The sequence below is a fragment of the Gorilla gorilla genome, chromosome 3 (assembly GCF_029281585.2).
Source record: "Gorilla gorilla gorilla isolate KB3781 chromosome 3, NHGRI_mGorGor1-v2.1_pri, whole genome shotgun sequence".
Taxonomy (NCBI): domain Eukaryota; kingdom Metazoa; phylum Chordata; class Mammalia; order Primates; family Hominidae; genus Gorilla; species Gorilla gorilla.
The window spans coordinates 142,631,431-142,645,320 of NC_073227.2; the positions used below are offsets into that span (position 1 = coordinate 142,631,431).

The 13,890-nt window shown below is 36.3% G+C and overlaps 1 long non-coding RNA gene across 1 annotated transcript in view; it reads left to right on the plus strand.

Annotated features, from left to right (window-relative positions):
- The window catches only part of LOC109026508 (uncharacterized), a 146,062-nt gene that overhangs the window by 27,040 nt on the left and 105,132 nt on the right, over positions 1 to 13,890 (plus strand). The gene's annotated exons all lie outside the window — the stretch shown is intronic.

Genomic DNA, 13,890 nt, shown 5'->3' on the forward strand with positions numbered 1-13,890 from the left:
TGTAAGGCTTATATATGTATAAGCATATATAAAAGAGTCCAATCAGAGGAGATTGCTGTTAATGGTTTATGTGTATTCTAGATTTTTCCCACATATTAATATATAATTATTTTAAAATGGGATTATAAAATACACACATATATCTCATCTAATAATACGCTATATACTTTTTTCCACGACTCCTTAGTATCTCATATGGCTATACCATAATTTATTAAGTATTTCTATTGTCTTGAACATTTAAATTTGTTTTTAAGCTTTCATTATTACAAATATTCTACAACAAACACTTTTATGCACACATTTTTGCAATGTGTAAACCAAATCCCTGGAAGTGGAATCATCAGATTTTTTAAAAAGGCATATTAAAAATTATAAGTGGCTATTGTCAAATGCCCTACAAAAAGATTGTACCATTTTATATTTCCACCATCATGTATAAGAGTGTCTGTTCTCCTACACCTTTCCCAACACTGGATATTATTGATGTTTTTAACAGTTGCTGATAAGATGGGCAAAAATTGTGTCTTGTTATTTTGATTTGAATTTTTTTCTTTTTTTCTTTTTTTTTTTTTTTTTTTTTTGAGACAGAGTCTCACTCTGCTGCCTAAGTTGGAGTGCAGTGGTGTGATCATGGCTTGCTACAGCCTCAAACTCCTGGGCTCAAGCCATCCTCCTGCCTCAGCCTTTTGAGTAGCTGAGACTATAGGGGGACTCCACCATGCCCAGCTAAATTTTAGATTTTTTTGTAGTGACAGGGTCTCGCTTTGCTGCCTATGAATTTTTTTCATTGTTAGGGAGTTAAAATGTCATTTTATATGTTTATTTGGAACTTGCGTTTTTTGTCTACGAATTCTTAAGTCTACTTTTTCTATTGGAAATTTAATCATTTTCTTATGGATTTTACTGAGTTTTCTTGTATATTAGGGATAGTTGAGCATTTGTCTACTATATATACTATGAATTTTTTTTTCTAATTTGTCTTTAGGCTTCCTCTTCTTACTTCTCCTCCTCCCTTTCCTTCTTCTCACTCTCTTTTTCTGTCTCTTTTGCTATTTATATTTTTAAATTTTTATGTAAAAAGTTTTTTACAGATTTTGGACTTCATGTATTAGAAAGATATTTTATCTCCCAAGAGTATGCAAATAGCAACTCATGGCTTTCTTCTGGTACTTGAATGGTTTTTTTTCATATTTACATATTTGATCTAACTTGCATCATTTCATAAAAGCTAGAAATCCAGGTTTTCATATGAAATCTTCTGTTTGGAAATGTCTGCTTTTTAAATATAATTTTAAAGAATAAGCCAAATAAGATAAATGTGATAGCCAGATTTAGCCATGGGCTGCTGGTTTGTGACTTCTAGTTACAAAGATTCCACATAAGAAATTAAACAAGACTTAAGAGGCCGAGGCAGGCGGATCATGAGGTCAAGAGATGAAGACCATCCTGGCTAACACGGTGAAACCCCGTCTCTACTAAAAATCCAAAAACTTAGCCAGGCATGGTGGTGGGCGCCTGTAGTCCCAGCTACTCGGGAGGCTGAGGCAGGAGAATGGTGTGAATGAACCCAGGAGGTGTAATTTGCAGTGAGCCGAGATCACGCCACTGCACTCCAGCCTGGGCAACAGAGCGAGACTCAATCTCAAAAAAAAAAAAAGAAATTAAACAAGACTATACTGTTTCTATTAAAAAATTAAACAGGCCATATTACTGATGGATAAAAGGAGTACATATAGTGCGTAATTAAATGCAGGAAAAATTGTGCAGTGACCCTCTTGAAGATAATAACGTTTTAGCTTTATCTCTTGAGGAAAATTACTTAACCTCGCTCTGTTTTCCCATCTGCAAAATGGAGGTAATAATACATTTGGAGGAACATTAATTGTGTTTTGGGCTTGTATGGGGGTCTGGCCAATGAAATAAATCATTAAGTGTAGCTATTATGAGGAGTTTTAGGGAATTATAAATGTGATATCTACCACTCCCAGCCATCTTTTGTTGTTGTTGTTGTTGTTGTTGTTGTTGTTGTTGTTGTTTGTTTTTTTGAGACAGAGTCTCTCTTACCCAGGCTGGAGTGCAGTGGCACGATCTCAGCTGACTGCAACCTTTGCCTCCTGGGTTCGAGCAATTCTCCTGCCTCAGCCTCCTGAATAGCTCGGATTACAGGCACCTGCCCGCCACCATGCCTGGCTAATTTTTGTATTTTCATAGAGACAGGGTTTCACCATGTTGGCCAGGCTGGTCTTGAACTCCTGACCTCAGGTGATCTGCCCTCCTCAGCCTCCCAAAGTGCTGGGATTACAGGCATGAGCCACCGCTGCCACCACAGCCATCTTTGTGGCATGTTCTAGGGTTGTTTCAGAAAGAACTGACTCAAGTGGAGATTCTATTCAAGTCAAATTCCCAGTTTGTCTGTGATTTACTAATGGATTCAATGGGACCTAGAAGGATCCCAGAACCAATAAACATAGTCTTTACACTTAGGAAGTCTCCAGTTTGGTTGAAAAAATTAAATTTTCATTCAAAGAACAAAAGAAAATACAAATAAAGATGCTGTAATTAAGTACCTAATTGACATAGACAAGATGTGTTTTAGCTCAAGAAGATAAAGTTCTAAAGGTGCTTTTCTTTAGGAATTGAAGGCCATGATGAATGGGTAGGATTTGGTTAGTGCCAAGTAAATGGCATTTCAGGCTTGGAAAACAGGATGAAAAAACACATAGACATGGTATTGCACATGTCATTGTGTGCCACTGCAGATGACGGGGAGAGTGAGAGAGGGAGTGTGAATAGTGCTGCGAGGCTGGAACAGAGAGAAAGGGGCATGGTCAGGGCAGAATTGTGGGAGGTATGCTGGGGCAGCCACATTGAACTCAGTAAAGAGAGGGTTACAACTCTGAGCAGATTTTGGAGGGAGAGGCACAGGGCCTGCGACAGTGCAATGTTTGGTAACAAGGGCTGATCGGTAATTAGAAATTATGAGTATTCACATGCAAGTTGAAGTTGAGACTATGATCATTTAAAACTGATAATAGATATCATTTATTGTCACTAACACTATCAATAATATGTCATTAACATAAGACATGGTTTTAAGAGATGTTTATCGTATCATTTAGGCTTATCTCTTAAGCATTACAATTGTAATAAGTTAGGTGCTATTGTTATTCTCATTTTATAATGACAACATTGAGATGCAAAAACTTACTCAAGAAGAGAAATATGTCCCCGATTACACTAACGGGGCTGCCACTTTGGGATCTTCTTAAGGTTAGAAGTAAAGCAATTTTTGTAAAATCAATCCAGTGGCCACATTTCAAAGGATAAATGCCAAGCCCTCATCCTCTTTTGAAGCTACCTTGGGATGCAGATCAGTAGGCAAGATGAGGATGGGGTCATAGTGTATTTACCCTCACCATGTGATATGTCCAACAACCTTCCATAGGAGTCAAAATTGATGAGACAATAAAGCTTGCAGAGCAGAGAAAGTCTATTCAGGTGAAAAATGGTTCATTTTTGACTCATTGATTTTCTCTGCTCATTGAGTCATGATGGCTTCATGGTGTCAGGTGCTTCAGTAATTCCCTTCTTCCTTTTTTGACTATTAGGTACTTTCTGTCACTTTTCCTTTTCAGTTTTGGGGATTTTTCAGATTTTAATTTGCTATCAAGCAACTGAGGGAGAGAGAATAATTGATTTTTATAACTATTTAACGTTTAGGTAAATGAAGTCGTAGAATAATCAAGAATCTTGTCCAGGACAACAAAGTTAATCTCTGTCAGCAATAGGACTAAAATGTCTTAACATTCCTCTTTGGATTTTTATTATTCAAGCACATTTTAAAGCATCAGCTTCTAGGATGCTGTGGTACTTTCCTTCCTGAGAGCTGATAAATGCAGCTTTTATTTCACAAGTCCCTAAAAGCTAGTCAACTAATTATCTTGATACTTGTACGTTAGCTAAATGTGTCTGGTAAAAAGTGGAGAAGACCGGAATTCTGACAGATAATTTGTCCTGATGTTAAGTTTACCTCATCAAAAGGCAGTTAAGGGCAGGTTCTTTCATATGATGAAAGGAAATCCATTTTCCTGGTATACCAACTCACAAATCTAATGTTGCCTTCAGTGCTGCTATCTAGGGCTAAACCAAATCTAGTGTTTAATAATGTGAACCCAGAATGAAACTGGGACCTGTTGTTCTACGCCAAGGAACAGCAGAGCACAGACTCTGTGATTGTTGTGAGTTCACTCTTCTTTTCATTCATGTTTTCAGAACAGACAATGCCAGCTGTTCTAAATCTGGAATATGCATGGCCACTAGCCACCAATACAAACAGAAATTCTACTACATATTAATTTCCATGTGTTCCAATGAATACAATGAAGTTTTGTTATTCATTTATTTATAATAAAGGAATAGTTTGAGATTTGATCGTTGTCAACAGCTTGATTTTGGCTTGGTGATATAAAAATTAAAACATGCCTGTATATCATTTGAGACACTGGTCTCTAGGCTAAAATGTTAAAATGCTCTGATTAATCAACATATACTTTCACCGGTAATATTTCAGTGATCTGTGTTTGGTTACAAAGGGACTGTCACAAACTCAAGTGTGTTCAGAGGAAACAATTAAGATGAAGGAATGTCTAGAAATTATGGAGTTTCCATAGGGATCTACAGAGGAGGAACAGAAGATGAGGATTTTAATGTCAACTGGGGATAGAATTATGAAAAAATGAAGTAAGATGGACATCAAAGTGCTGTTATATAGAAGAGATTTAAATGTATTCAGAATTGTTCCAGAAGGAGAACTAAGGTCAGAAAAACTTATTCAGATCATCATAAAGGAGAACTTTCATAGTTGTCCAAAAATAAAATAAGCCTCCTTGTGAGGAACTAAGCTTTTGTCATGACAAATGTTCAGACAAGGTTAATAATGTTTTCAAAAATATTAGTGTGGGCTGGGCGCAGGAGCTCACACCTGTAATCCCAGCACTTTCGGAGGCTGAGGTAGACAGATTGCTTGAGCCCTGGAGTTTGAGCCCAGCCTGGGCAACATGGCAAAATCTTGTCTCTACAAAAAAATACAAAAATTAGCTGGTTGTGGTGGTGTACGCCTGTAGTCCCAGTTACTCAGGAGACTGAGGTGGGAGGTTGGATGGAGACCAGTGTTGAGGCTGCAGTGAGCAGTGATTGCAACACTGCACTCCAGCCTGGGTGACAGAGCAAGACCCTGTCTCAAAAATATTTGTATTATATATAATATATATCTTATATACTATATATAAGTGTGAATAATGTTATACATAGTGACTTATAAATCATAAATACTCAATTTATGTTTGGTAAATCAATGAGTGTATTACTATACAAGGTTGGATCAAGTGACCCAAGAAGTCTGGAGGATTGCTAATACTCTTTTCATTTGTCTAGTATCTACCCTGCCCCATGTGGGAGATACATGTTCCTTACTTTAAAAGTAGCTGAAAAGGTAAAGGAAATTCTTGAAACAATGAGAAATTGTAATGAATTGTTTTAACGGGATTTTAGAGAAAGTGAAAAACTCTAAGTTGGTGTAAAACTTTTGTTAACAGAAGAGTTGTGTGAGTTGGTCTTCAAAATATTAAGAAAAACACAATAAAGACGATGTGGCATTTTAGAGAATTAGTACAAAGTTCTGGAGATAAAACTGAGCATGGTATGAGAGACAGTGAGCAGACAGATTAGTTGGACTGGTATGTTTCCCCTGGGGCAGGAAGAAATGAGGCAGCAAGCACATACAAACTCGACTGGGGAGTTTGAGCTTGATGCAGGGGATGCATGGAAGTTTTGTAGATTATTAAGCAAAGAAAAGCATAATTAACACATGTGTAAGACAGTCACCTAACAGATACACACTGCATGAAATGGAGCTGTGCTTCTCAAACTGAGATGTACACTCCCCTCATATTCATACACCAAAATATTCACAGGGCATAAATTGTACTTGAAGATTATGGGAAATGGTAACTTTCTTATAAGTAATTGAAGATATTATTTTATATCAAATATGATCAAACTTTATACTTCAGTGAAATGACATTCTTGTGCTGAGTGGCTGTAGGCTGTGCTCCGGAGGCCTGTCAGCTCTCTTGGGCTCTCTGCGGCCCCCAGGTCCACAGACAGGGAAGTGTGAGAAGCCTGTGAGAGAAGGCTGAAGAGCAGGAGTGTCTTACTGCACACTGAAATCGTGCTGTGCTAGGTGCTGTGCTTAGAACTGGGGGTAGAAAGATGAAGACAGTGCCACCGTGGAGAAGTTATTCGTCTGTTGGGGAAATAGATTTATAAACAGATAACTTCAATAAATTTTTGAAACCAATAAAAACCATTTATGCACATAGTGGGGTCCAGCATAAACTATAGGACACAACTAGAGAATATAGTGGGAAATGGAATGCTAAAGGAGATGTAAGAAAGGCCAGACTAGGATTTCTAGCCCAGGAGGCCTGAAGAATGAAGCTGCTGCTAAGAAAAGAAGGTAGATACGTGATTATATGCACAAAATGGGTGTTGTTACTAAACATCTTCTGCATAACTGAGAACCCATGCTAGGGAAGAAAACAAGTACATGAAAAAGACAGACACCCACTTAAAGAACTTGTTTACACCCACACTGTCTTACCTCATTCTGGAGCTCTCCCACCTACCACCACCTAAACTCATCCCTATCAATAGTTCTGAGACACAAGTTCTGATATTTTCCAATTTTTAACTTACCCTGCCTTTTGAAAGTAAAACCAGTCAAAAACTTCGGATTAACCTTAAAATAAGAACTCAGAATCCTACAGCTCTTGATAAAAATTAAAATAAAGATCTAACTTGTAAAAATGGAATAGACCTTGATAAGGATGATACTTGAACTATACACATGACTTAGATTTTCGGCTTTTGCAAAGAAAATAGAATTGCAGCAAATTCAAAATACATAGTTTCTACCTTTCTTTTAGAGTAATAGTTTTTATTCATAGTGTTGAATTGAATTGAATACCAGTGGAATACAGATAAATGAAGTCATTAGTTAATAATAGTTTTTAAATAATAATAGTCATAAGTAATTAGCTATTGCTACTAGCTACCATTTTTTGAATGTTTAGTACATGCTTAGACACTTTTATCTCAGTGATTTTCACTGATGGTACAAAAGATAAATTCATTTAATTTTCACACAACCAAATTTGGTGGATATCATTATCATCTATATTTTATAAAGTGAAGCAGGAGAGGTGAAGATATTTGTCCAAACTTATAATTAGGAAGTGACATAAACTGGATTAAGAACGCCAGAGCCTAAGTACTTAAATACTATACTTTGCTCAAACAACACTAATAATCACTAAAAATGATCTGTATGTTTCTTAAAAGATGGTTATCTCTGTATGATTCTCTCAGTAGACATCCCCTTGATCAGGAGGGTGAGGGAGAGAAAGAGCAGGTTACAATGAGAGCACCAGGAGTTGAACATACCTTAGGAAAGCCCATGAGAATATATGATGAACAGGTACATCATCTGGCATGTGTATCTCAGTGAAAAAAAATTCTCAGAATTCTGCCATAGAGAATGGGGTGACGTTCAGATAAATTCAATTCCAAGTAGCATGTGAGAAAACTCAGTGAGCAACCTTTTGTATATTACCAATAAACAGGAGCATAGCATATATTTTCTTAAAAACATGTCACATTTGGCCTTATAAAATGAGTTTGGAAGTATTCCCTCTTCCTCAATTTTCTGAAAGATATTTTATTCATTGTTTAATATAATTCTCCAGTGAAGAAATTGAGCCGGGAATTTTCTTTATGAAAAGGCTGATAATTATGAATTGAATTTCTTTACTAGATATGGAATTATTTAGTTCCCTGTTTTTTCTTGCAAACCTTTTAGTGATTTGTGTCTTTTAAAGAATTTGTCCATTTTATTTGATTGATTGTCAAATTTTTTGGCATAAAATTGTTTGTAACATTTCCTGATTACCCTTTTAATAGCTGTAAGATCTGTGTTGGTATCTCCTTTTTCATCCCTGACTTGGTAATTTAGATTTTCTTTATTTTTTGTCTTGATCATTGTAAGCTAGAGGTTTATTAATTTTATTGATTTTTCAAAGAATCAACTTTTGATTTCATTTATCTATAGTTTATATTTTTTATATTTTGTTGATTTCTGTTCTTATCTTTATTATTTTCATTCTTCCTTCTACTTACTAGCCATTGAGGAAACAGTTTTTTTATTAATTTTATTGATTTTTCAAAGAATCAACTTTTGATTTCATTTATCTATAGTTTATATTTTTTATATTTTGTTGATTTCTGTTCTTATCTTTATTATTTTCATTCTTCCTTCTACTTACTAGCCATTGAGGAAACAGTTTTCAAGAGGAAGACTAGTGGATTTATTTGCATCTCTGAGGACGGTCCACTAAGCTGGACCTCATACTACTTGGGCTTTAATGATAAAAAAAAAAGCTACAGTTCTTTCAAAATAAACTAAGAAATTACTGATAATTTGAGGAACTAGTGTTCTGATAACTTTAAGGGCCATATGAATCTTGTTTTCTGATGACTAAGTGATTTAAAGGTTGACATTAGAGGAAATGAGAAAAATTATTGTGGGAAGGAGGGAGATTTGGGCAATGAGCTTTTAATGAAAATTTGGTCTCTAAATTAACTTTTTTTTCTTAAGTCCTCAAAAAAATGAAAGATTTAAGTTTGGAGAGAGATATAAATTACACTCCACCAGTCCTGTGTAAGAGGAAAGATCCTAGGTCACTTACACTTGTATTGTTACTTTTAGAATAATTTTACTTGACTAAAACCCTTTTTCCCCAAATTTCTCCACATCATTTTATTGAATGAATCCATTCCTTTTTCATTGATTTAAAATATGGGAGCTAATTTTTTTATTTTTGTGAGTACATTGCAGTTGTATATATTTACAGGGTATATGAGATGTTTTGATACAGGCGTGCAATGTGAAATTAGCATATCATGGAAAATGGGGTATTCATCCCTTCAAGCATTTATCCTTTGTGTTACAAACAATCCAATTATATTCTTTAAGTTATTTTAAAATATGCAACTCAGTTATTATTGACTATGGTCACCCTACTGTGCTATCAAATAGTAGGTCTTACTCTATTTATTTTTTTTTTATCCATTAACCATCCCTACCTCCCCCTCAACTCCCCACTATCCTTCCAAGCCTCTGGTAACCATATTTCTACTCTCTATGTCAATGACTTCAATTGATTTGATTTTTAGATCCCACAAATAAGTGGGAACATGTGATGTCTATCTTTCTGTGCCTGGCTTATTTCACTTAACATAATGATCTTCAGTTCCATTGATGTTGTCACGAATAACTGAATCGCATTTTCTTTTATGCCTAAATAGTACACCACTGTATGTATGTACCACATTTTCCTTTCTATTCATCTGTTGATGGACACTTAGATTGCTTCCAAATCTTAGCTATTGTAAACAGTGCTACAACAAACATAGGAGAGCAAATATCTTCCACATACTGATTTCCTTTCTGTGGGATGTATACCCAGCAGTAGGATGGCTGGATTATATGGTAGCTCAATTTTTAGTTTTTTGAGGAACCTCCAAACTTTTCTCCATAATGGCCGTACTAATTTACGTTCCCACCAACAGTGTACAAGAATTCCCTGTTCTCCACATCCAGGCCAGCATTTGTTATTGCCTGTCTTTTGGATATAAGCCATTTTAACTGGGATGAGATGATTGTAGTTTTGATTTGCATTTCTCTGATGATCAGCGGTGTTGAGCACTTCTTCATATGCCTGTTTGCCATTTGTATGTCTTCTTTTGAGAAATGTCTATTCAAATCTTTTGCCCATCTTTTCATTGAATTATTGGACTTCTTTCCTGTAGGGTTTAGTTCCTTATGTATTCTAGTTATTAATCTCTTATCATAGGGGTAGTTTGCAAATATTTTTCCCATTCTGTGGATTGTCTCTTCACTTTGTTGGTTGTTTTATATACTGTGCAGAAGCTTTGTAACTTAATGTGATTACATTTGTCCATGTTTGCTTTGGTTGCCTGTGCTTGTGGGTTATGGCTCAATAAGTCTTTGCCCAGTCCAATGTCCTGGAGAGTTGCCCCAATGTTTTCTTTTAGTAGTTTCATAGTTTAAGGTCTTAGATTTAAGTCTTTAATACATTCTTATTTGATTTTTGTATATGGCAAGAGATTTGATATGGTTTGGCTGTGTCCCCATTGAAATCTCATCTTGAATTCCCACATGTTGTGGGAGAAACCCGGTGGGAGGTAATTGAATCAAGGGGGCAGGTCTTTCTCATGCTGTTCTCATGATAGTGAATAAATCTCACGAGATCTGATGGCTTCATAAGGTGGAGTTTCCCTGCACAAGCTCTCTCTCTTTGCCTGCCACCATCCGTGTAAGATGTAACTTGCTCCTCTTTGCCTTCCATTATGATTGTGAGGCTTCCCCAGCCACGAGGAACTGTAAGTTCTTTAAACCTCTTTATTTTGTAAATTTCCCAGTCTCAGGTATGTCCTTATTAGCAGCATGAAAATGGACTAAGAGGTCTAGGTTCATTCTTTTGCATATGGATATCCAGTCTTCCTAGCATCATTTATTGAAGAGACTATCTTTTTCCCCAGTGTATGTTCTTGGAACCTTTGTCAAAAATGAATTCACTGTAGGTGTGTGGATTTATTTCTGGGGTCTCCACTCTGTTCCATTGGTCTGTGTGTCTGTTTTTATGCCAGTACCATGGTGTTTTGGTGACTGCAGCTCTGCAGTATAATTTGAAGTCAGGTAATGTGATTTCTCCAGTTTTATTCTTTTTACTTAAGATAGCTTTGGCTATTCTGGGTCTTTTGCAGTTCCACATAAATTTTTTAGTTGTTTTTCTATTTCTGTGAAGAATGTCATTGGTATTTTGGCGGGGATTGCATTGAATCTGTAGATTGCTTTGGGTGGTATGCACATTTTAACACTATTGATTTTTTCAAATATAAACATGGAATTTTTTCCATTTTTTATGTCCTCTTCAATTTCTTTCATCAATGTTTTACAGTTTTAATTATAGACATCTTTCAACTCTTTGGTTAATTCCTAGGTATTTAATTTTATGTGTTGCTACTGTAAACGGTATTACTATTTTATTTCTTTTTCACATTGTTCACAGTTGGCATATAGAAATGCTACTGATTTTTGTTTGTTGATTTGTATCCTGCAATTTTACTAAATCTGTTTATCAGTTCTAATAGTTTTATTGTGGAGTCTTTAGTTTTTTCTAAATATAAGATCATATCATGAGTAAATCAGGATAATTTGACTTCTTCCTTTCCAATTTGGATGCCCTTTATACCTTTCTGATTGCTCTAGCTAGGAATTCTAGTAGTATTAATACATTGAATAACAGTGGTGACAGTGGGCACCCTTGTTGTGTTCCAGATCTTAATGGAAAGGCTTTCAACATTCCCCCATTCAGTATGATACTAGCTGTGGGTCTGTCATATATGGCTTATATTATGTTGAGGTATGTTCATTCTATACCCAGTTTTTTGAGGGTTTTGTCATGAAGGGGTGTTGAATTTTATCAAATGCTTTTCAGCATCAATTAAAATGATCATGTAGTTTTTATCCTTAATTCTGTCGATATGATGTATCACATTGATTGATTGGTGTATGTTGAGCCATTCTTGTATCCCAGGGATAAATCTCACTTTGTCATGATGAATGATCTTTCTAATGTATTGTTGAATTTTGTTTGTAGTATTTTGTTGAGGATTTTTTGCATCAATATTCATCAGAGATATTGTCCTGTAGTTTTCCTTTTTTGATGTGTCTTTGTCTGGTTTTGGCATAAGGGTAATACTGGTGTCATAGAATGAGTTTGGAAGTATTCCTTTCTCCTCTACTTTTCAGAATAGTTTGAGTAGAATTGGTATTAGTTCTTCTTTAAATATTTGGTAGAATTTAGCTGTGAAGCCATCAGGTCCAGGTCCTGGGCTTTTCTTTACTGGAGGACATTTTATTATGGCTTCAATCTCATTACTCCTATTTTTTTTGAGACAGGGTCTCACTTTTTCACCCAAGGTGGAGTGCAGTGGTGCAATCTCGGCTCACTGCAGCCTTGACCTCCCAGGTTCAAACTATCCTGCTGCCTCAGCCCCCCAAGTAGCTGAGACTACAGGCATGTGCCACCATGCCCAGCTAATTTTTTGTATTTTTTTGTAGAGACGAGGTTTCACCCATGTTACCCAGGCTGGTCTCAAACTCCTGAGCTCAAGCAATCAGCCCTCCTTGGCTTCCCAAAGTGCTAGGATTACAGGCATGAACCACCACCCCTTGCCTCATTAATTCTTACTGGTCTGTTTAGGTCTTAGATTTCTTCCTGGTTCAATCTTGGTAGGTTTTATGTAACTAGGAATTTGTCCATTTCTTCTAAATTTTCTAATTTATTGGCATATAGTTTCTCAGTAGCCACTAACGATCCTTTTAAATTCTGCATTATCAGTTGTAATGTCTCCTTTTTCATTTCTGATTTTATTTATTTGGATCTTCTCTCTTCTTTTCTTAGGCTGGTTAAAGGTTTGTCAATTTGTTTAACTTTTCAAAAAAACAACATTTTGTTTCATTGATCCTTTTTTCATTTCAATATTATTTATTTCTGCTCTGATCTTTGTTATTGCTTTTCTTCTACTAATTTTGGGCTTGGTTTGCTCTAGCTTTTCCAGTTCTTTAAGAAGCATCAGGCCAGGCGCGGTGGCTCATACCTGTAATCCCAGCACTTTGGGAGGCTGAGGTGGGCGGATCACGAGGTCAGGAGATCGAGACCATCCTGGCTAACACAGTGAAACCCCATCTCTACTAAAAATACAAAAAACTAGCCAGGCGTGGTGGCGGGCGCCTGTAGTTCCAGCTACTTCGGAGGCTGAGACAGGAGAATGGCATGAACCCAGGAGGCAGAGCTTGAAGTGAAAGCCAAGATTGCGCCACTGCACTCTAGCCTGGGTGACAGAGCGAGACTCTGTCTCAAAAAAAAAAAAAAAGCATCATTAGATTGTTTATTGAAGTTTTTCATCTTTTTTGATGTCATCACTTATAGCTATAAACTTCCCTCTTAGTACTGCTTTTGCTGTATCCCATAGGTTTTGGTATATTGTGTTTCCATTTACGATTGATTTCAAGAAATTTTTCAATTTGCTTCTTTTTTTTTTTTTTTGAGACAGAGTCTCGCTCTGTCGTCAGGCTAGAGTGCTGTGGCGCGATCTTGGCCCACTGCAACCTCCAACTCCCTGGTTCAAGGGATTCTCCTGCCTCTGCCTCCCGAGTAGCTGGGATTACAGGCATGCACCACCATGCCCAGCTAATTTTTGTATTTTTAGTAGAGTTGGGGTTTCACTATGTTGGCCAGGATGGTCTCTATCTCCTGACCTCGTGACAATTTCCTTCTTGTTTCATTGATCCACTGGTCATTCAGGAGCATATTGTTTGATTTCTACATATTTATATAGTTTCCAAAATTCCTCTCATTATTAATTTCTAGTTTTATTCCATTGTGGTCAGAGAAGATGCTTGATATTATTTCAGGTTTTTAAAAATGTTTTAAGACTTGTTTTGAGACCCAACATATGGTCTATCCTTGAGAATGATCCTTGTGTTGAGAACAAGAATGTTTATTCTGCAGCTCTTAGATGAAATGCTCTGCAAATATCTATTAAATTCATTTGGTCTACATTATAGATTAAGTCTGATGTTTCTTTGTTGATTTTCTGTCTGGAAGATCTGCCGAATGCTGACAGTGGGGTGTTGAAGTCTCCAGCTATTATTGTATTGACATCCATCTCTCTCTTCAG